Source organism: Palaemon carinicauda, chromosome 44, assembly GCF_036898095.1.
Source record: "Palaemon carinicauda isolate YSFRI2023 chromosome 44, ASM3689809v2, whole genome shotgun sequence".
Classification (NCBI taxonomy): domain Eukaryota; kingdom Metazoa; phylum Arthropoda; class Malacostraca; order Decapoda; family Palaemonidae; genus Palaemon; species Palaemon carinicauda.
This window is the reverse complement of record NC_090768.1, coordinates 34,712,787-34,720,286: the sequence shown is the minus strand read 5'-3', so window position 1 is coordinate 34,720,286 and position 7,500 is coordinate 34,712,787. Positions and strand designations below refer to the sequence as shown.

General features: G+C 35.7%; 1 protein-coding gene across 3 annotated transcripts in view; it reads left to right on the top strand.

The window, feature by feature from the left end:
• LOC137634459 (uncharacterized) overlaps positions 1-7,500 on the top strand; it is a 486,588-nt gene that overhangs the window by 379,640 nt on the left and 99,448 nt on the right. The window contains exon 1 of one of the 3 annotated variants that reach the window (XM_068366865.1): positions 3,776-4,389. The exons of the other annotated variants lie outside the window; for them this stretch is intronic. The gene's annotated coding sequence lies outside the window, so the exon portion shown is untranslated. Of the gene's footprint in view, positions 1-3,775; positions 4,390-7,500 lie in introns of those variants that run through there. 3 annotated transcript variants of the gene reach the window in all.

Here is a 7,500-nt window from a genome sequence, read left to right as displayed (position 1 = left end):
CCTCCTACGCCTATATTGACGCAAAGGGCCTCGGATAGGTTTCGCCAGTCGACTCTCTCTTGAGCTTTTAATTCAATACTTTTCCACTCATCATTTCCTTGTCAGGATCCCAGAAAACCTCAGATCAATCAATCATCATCTCCTACTTCACGCTTCATAGTTCTCAGTCATGTAGACCTGGGTCTTCCAACTCTTCTACTGCCTAGTGGAGCCCAGTTAAAAGTTTGTATATAGAAACCCTAAACAAATAGATACAGTATATTCAAGTTCAAACATTGAATGAAGGAAAGCCTCAGGTGGATTATACTGTGGAAAAGAAAAAAAATGTCATAGATATATTTTATACAATGTACGTAAATCTTGAGTAAATAACATTTGTCAGTACTTATGCATAAACCAGAACCCTCTTTGAGGTTTATACTGTCAGTACATCGCCAATGGTTGGCTATAAAGGTTAAAAGGCCACTCATTCTAGGAAAAGGACACTCCAGAATCAAACCAATGTTCTTTAGTCTTGGGTAGTGTGCCATAGCCTCTGTACCATGGTCTTCCACTGTCTTGGGTTAGAGTTCTCTTGCTTGAGGGTACGCTCGAGCACACTATTCTGTCTTATTTCTCTTCCTCTCTTTTTGTTAAAGTTTTCATTTTGTATATAGTAAAATGTTTTGGTGGTGTTGTTTTTGAAATATTTTATTTTTCCTTGTTTCCTTTCCCCACTGGGCTACTTTTCCCTGTTGAAGCCCTTGGACTTATGGCATCTTGCTTTTCCAACTAGGGTTGTAGCTTAGATAATAATAATAATACTAATAATAATAATGATAATAATGGGAGAGGCAAGGGACAGTGACATTGCCCTATCAAGTAGGACAATGCTCTAGAGACTAACCATACATACATATGATCAGCACCCCATCCCCTCTCCGCCCAAGCTAGTATTAGGGAAGGCCAGGCAATGGCTGATGATGACACAGCAGATAGACAAATAGGATCCCCCCAAACCCCCCATCCTTGGCACACAAGGATGGTGAGGTTGCAGCGACCAAAGAAACTGACGAGTTTGAGCGGGACTGGAACCCCCCAGTCTGCCGTTCACCAGTCAGGGACGTCACCACATCGACCAATACTACCCTAATCGTTACTTATTCTCCACTTTTTCTATTTCTTTACACTTTCAAATCTTTGCCTGAAACGCTTTCAAAGCTTATTACTACTTCTTTGTCCATTCTCAATAAAAACGAAATAAAATAATGGATGTGGGAATTTTTTATTGTAATCAAGTTTTTTTTTTTTTTTTAGTTATCAAGAATTGTAACCTGATATATGCCATTGTACAAGAGCCAGTGGCTCGCACAATTTTTTTTAATGTAATTGTCAATCTATAACAAACGAAAAAATTAATTTTGGTAGAAAAACTTTCGAACAATCGAAGATTTTGACATTTAAAAAATGGGAAGTGTTTACCTCCATTAGAAAGAATCTTAGAGATAATTAGAGACAATTTAAAGAAATGTTTGAAAAATTTAGAGATTGATATAGAAAAACGTTAAATAATACAAGAGATGAAAACCTGTTTTCATGGCAAAACAGCTTTTGCTTTCAAGAATACTTCTCTAGAAACTATTGTTCATCATCTTCCAGATATGATGTAGAAACTAGAAACGTTTTCTCCAGGAGTGGAAGGAATGCGTGTGAGCGAGGTTACAAAGTCTTGTATTCAATGGTTTAGTCACCTGCTTTAACAAGTTAGGTCTAATCGCAACATATATTTTTACTTGTCTGAGCAAAGATCTGGCAGCGATTTCAGCTTTCTGGAAGCATTGTAAACGTTGTAGAGGTATAGCCTTTAAGTATATATAAAACATTACTTATTTCTGTTTGTAACAGGGGAATAATTACTGTAGTTTTATTAGTTTTGGGGGGATCAGAATTTGATCTATTGATGTATTTGTAATAAGAGATAAACGACATGGGTAATGTACATTATTTACAAAGTACTGTAATTGTATTTTCCTTATACAAGCTAAAATTCACGAAAGGAATTTTTATCTGAACAGTCTGTATCTATAAATAAATCTCCTAAGACGTTAATCACAAGAGCAATTTGTTACCCGCACACCGCAGACGATTTGGAAATATCTTTACGTCTGGCACCGCTGTCAATACAACAGTCGATAAGCAACTATGGTCTATGGGTGACATGTTAGAATTAGAAGACCACGCCTTTCTCTTTGCTTGAGAGAAGCCAAATAACATGAAATTATCTCACGAGAGAGAGAGAGAGAGAGAGAGAGAGAGAGAGAGAGAGAGAGAGAGAGAGAGAGAGAGATTTAATATCAGTTTACTTCAATTCCAGACTTTTCATGAGATCGCGTGGCTGCGGTTTCAATTTCTCAACACACATTCTTATGTTATGTACAAAGTAGGGTAACTCTCCCGAGAAGTAGGCGTTTCTGAATATTATTTGCATATGCAAACTCTCTTACACGCAGATCCAAGATATGTAGTTGTAAATTAACTGTGTGTGTGTGTGTGTGTGTGTGTGTGTGTGAGAGAGAGAGAGAGAGAGAGAGAGAGAGAGAGAGAGAGAGAGAGAGAGAGAGAGAGAGAGAGAGAGATATCTAAGTTATATGCTCTTAAATCTAGCGAATAATTATCCAAAAAATTAATTTTATGAGAGAGAGAGAGAGAGAGAGAGAGAGAGAGAGAGAGAGAGAGAGAGAGATCCAAGTTATATGCTTTTAAATCTAACGAATAATTATCCAAGAAATTAATTTCATGAGAGAGAGAGAGAGAGAGAGAGAGAGAGAGAGAGAGAGATCTAAGTTAATATGCTCTTAAATCTAACGAATAATTATCCAAGAAATTAATTGTATGAGAGAGAGAGAGAGAGAGAGAGATAGAGAGAGAGAGAGAGAGAGAGAGAGAGAGAGAGAGAGAGAGAGATCTAAGTTATATGCTCTTAAATCTACCGAATAATTATCCAAGAAATTAATTTTGAGAGAGAGGAGAGAGAGAGAGAGAGAGAGAGAGAGAGAGAGAGAGAGAGAGAGAGAGAATTTATTTATAAGTTAAAGGCTGTGCATATTGCTGAAAGTTAAATATCCAAAAGATGTACCGTAGGCCTAGGCTACGTTGGTGCCATGTCAATTGACACTGTACTTGATGTACTGTATGGTCCAAACAAAAAAAAAAATCATTAAATTCTTCTATTTATTGGGGGTGCGGTTCCAGTCATCATTGATTTTCTCGTAATTTGTATATTAAGTGCGCAACAAACGAAGTAGAAAATGAATTATTTAAAATTGCATTTTGTTTTCTACCGTGAGATTCTGAGCTACAGACTGGCGTTGTAGTCACTGGCATAGTGATCAAGTCTGCGAAAGATTAAGAAAAAAACATGTAAAACAATTTACACCGGTCACTAGATCTCTCGTTTCGTTATTTATTCACATAATGTTATTATAAATAACGTTCATATTTTTTGTTTATATATGATTATACAATATGTTGCCAATTTTATATCATCTAATAGCTTCGTTGCGGACGTACGATAATTATGCAGAAATGGATAAAAATCCGTTCTCTGGAGAAATGAACACCGAGGTAAGTATTGTTATTTGAATAAGTATATTTTTATTATTGATCATAAATAATATTAAGACTATATTCGTTAGTTCGACTTGCGAAGAGAATCGAAATATTGTGTACGACAACTTTTCCGCGATGCCAGGGCGACATGGGCAACAGGCGAGTCAGCTGAGAAAACAGGTTTTGGGTCAGTTGATTGTTAAGAGAGTCGCGAGTAAGATTGTTAGTATTTTTGGTGAATTTACAACTCTCGCGATTCTTATTTGGTTTTCTGTGATTGATATAACAACTGTAGTGAAATATTTACATTGTTCTTCAAGAAGTTGTCAGTGCCTTCGAAAGTGTTGAATATAAGTTTTGCATTTGTTAACTGAAAAGTTAAAAATCTCGTAGAAATTTTTGTCTCCCAAGAAGATGGTATTTTTGTGAAGAAATTTAGGCCATGGGCTGATGAAAATTCATCTTTTACAACACATTGGGATATAATTAACAATAAAGTTTCGTTATTAAACGTTAATCTCTCTCGTTCGAAGCAGAAACCAATTGAACACGGGCATTTTCGTGGAAGAAAAAAAGTGAAAACAAATTGACCCCGAGGTAAATAGTAGAGAGGAGACTACCTCCCTCCTTCCTGCCTCTCCCTACCTCCCCCATCCCTTGTATACATTGGGTGAACTTGGGAGTTTTAACCTCTCACATGAATTAATGTGGTGGAGAAGAAGGGTCGAGGTCTCCAGACCCTAGGAATCGTCGGCTATTTTCCAAATGTAAAAAGAGTGTGGACGTCGGATACCATAGAATGTAAGTTATCATTCAATATTCTATTATTTATTCTATTAAAAAATGTATTAGTAATTACGCTAATTTTTGGCAAGATATATTATCGTATATCTCACTATTTACTGCGAAAATAAGGGTAATTTTCAATAGCAATTAAGTTTTTTTTATTGGAAAATCTTGCCTTGTCCGGAGCTAATAATACCTGTAAGGTTTATTTTTAAACCAACGAGCTGTTTATGGACTGAACATTATATATATATATATATATATATATATATATATATATATATATATATATATATATAGCGTTCGATCCCAAGTATGAGGTAGAAATTTATTTCTATTTGAACACGATGTTGTGTTGATATTTATCCATATATATATATATATATATATATATATATATATATATATATATATATATATATATATATATGTATATATATATATATATGTATATATATATATATATGTATATATATATATATAATATATGTATATATATATACATATATATATATATATACATATATATATATATATATATATATATATATATATATATATATATATATATAATTTAATTCGCTATTAGAGAAGTTGAGGATAGGCGAAAGAAGAAAGATGGCACTTAGCTAGCTAACCATGGTAGGGAATAGTTTGAAAAGTTATTGATAAGTTTTTTTCAGTTTATATATGAAAGATCTGTTGTTACTGTTTTTAAGGGACCTTATATTATTATCAATTACTTCTTATAGCCTATATAGTTTATTTGCTTATTTCCTCACTGGGCTATTTTCCCGTTGGAGCCCTTGGGTTTATAGCATCCTGCTTCTCCAACTCGGGTTCTAGCATAGTAATAGTAATAATAATAAGTGTGGTTTAGCCGCAATTTCATTGTTCTAGAATTTTCTTCGAACACAACATGGTCTTAAAGATTCAGAAAGTAAACATTGCCTTGTTTACCCCTTGGTCTTGAACTTGAATGAAGAAGCACGTCTCTGCTGTGTGCATAGTACACTCACCGTGTTAACAAACCTCACTGAAGGTTGTGAATAGGTTGTGGATTAAAGGATATTCATGAAAATCCTAAAGTGGATTTTGGGCGTGGGTCCTAGCCGTAGGGTTTTGAGGAAGGGAGGAAAGACGGAATGAGGAGTGGGAGTAAACCAGATGGATTAGTGATGGGAACAAGGGCAGTTATGGAGAGGAATGGGGGAGGGGGTGTTCAAAGGAATGTGAAGACATGTGGGAAAGAAAATGGCTTGGTCAGTGGTACCCACCCGAGGCCTATCCTGGTTGTGTTTTGTATTGTTCCTGTACCAGGGCATTAGGGTATGTGAATTATGAGGAGCCTCCTTGCATTTAAACTACAACGAAACCTTATGTGAGTTTCTTGGGTCCTAGGGTCATATGACACGTCACTCGGCTACCAGGTAGGCCTTCTTGTTCTGGAGGAAATGACAGGCTATATAGCCACTTGAGGCTAAGAGATATGGTAGCACTTGTGTTAGGTAGCGTCGTTTTTGTGGCTTCTGGTTGTCTCCATATTCTAGTTTAAAAACAGATTGATGGGCTTAACCCCTTTAAGTATATTGTCCTGATTTAACTTGTCATTTTTTTAGGTCACACTACACCGTGTAGGTATGAAACGATGTAATGGAATTATTAATATTATTGTGATGAGCCTGTCCATGTACTTTTTGCTTTTTTGTTCGTGATATTTGCAATAAATATATTGTACGTTAATCATTCCTTGATAGCAATATGTCATGTAGTCTATATATTGTACGTCGAATTTGTCATTACCAATTACTACAACTTGTTCATCGAACTTAATTGTCAGTAATCATTATTAGTGACGAATGTGGAAAGAAGGCTAGTGACGAAACATCAAGAAATCTTGAAAACGTCCTTCTTAGTTCATTGATGTAGTGTGTGGTGGAGGAAGACATTGGCAAAGTTAGCCACGGAGGACATGGAAAGTTGCCATGTATGAGTAACGAAAAAGTAAAATTATTATGGAATTGTCCGTCATTTTGTGGTGAGAAGGCTGTTATTTATAATTAGTCTCTCTCTCTCTCTCTCTGTCTCTCTCTCCTCTCTCTCTCTCTCTCTCTCTCTTTGGGGATCCTACCTTGTGAAAGGGAGAGGTATCGAGACAGTAGGCCTATAGCTTGGGTTTTTCCTTACAACTGTTGGAAAGGGTGGGGAGTTATGTTTGTGGAATTTATAAGAAAGTTTTTGTATTTCGTTGATTATACAGAAGGGGAACATCTGAGAAAGTGTATTTTTCTTCTAGTTTGTAATTCATCTCTGCATGTATTTGAATATTCTTATAGAGGTAATTTCTGCAACATCTTGAAAATTGCTCGTTTAGCTTTGCATTGTTTTTTATATAAAAATTCTACCATATATTCTCTTGAAAGTGGCCTTGCCTTCTCTCAGACATGTCCTTCCACTTGCGTCTTTTAATGGTCACTCTGTGCGAGTCCACCGCTGCAAACTTGCTTAGTTCGACGAATCATCGTCTTCTCTTCTTCCTCTGCTTCTTTTACAATATCTTGAAACCTATTCTGTTATACTTCCTATTGTAAAATCATATATATATATATATATATATATATATATATATATATATATATATATATATATATATATATGGTTCCATAACTTAATCGCAGAATTTCGGGTAGGCTCTCTATATCTGTCAATAGGCCTATACCTCCATCGGGAACTAATCAAACCCCCTTACTTGTATTGTGGACATTCACCACTATTCTACATGTACTTTTGCCCTTTGTGGCTATTAAGGCCCTTGAATAACAATATTTTTATTTTTCTCTTTCACCGGCCTATCGCCACCCAATCTCAACACATGACCAAACCATCTCGGAAAACATCTTTAGCATTTTCATCTCTTATGCCACAGGACTTATGCAAGTAACTCCTTTCTGGTAGGCTATGCGTTCAAAATCCAGGTTTCAGATCCTTGAAGGAAAATTGTCCAAACATATCCCCTACACAATTCCACCTTGACACCCATACCCATCCCGAGTCTTTTGCATAAACAGCTGTCTAACTTGCATCGCTTATTCTTTGGCCTATTATTCTGACGTAGCTCAAGTTTCA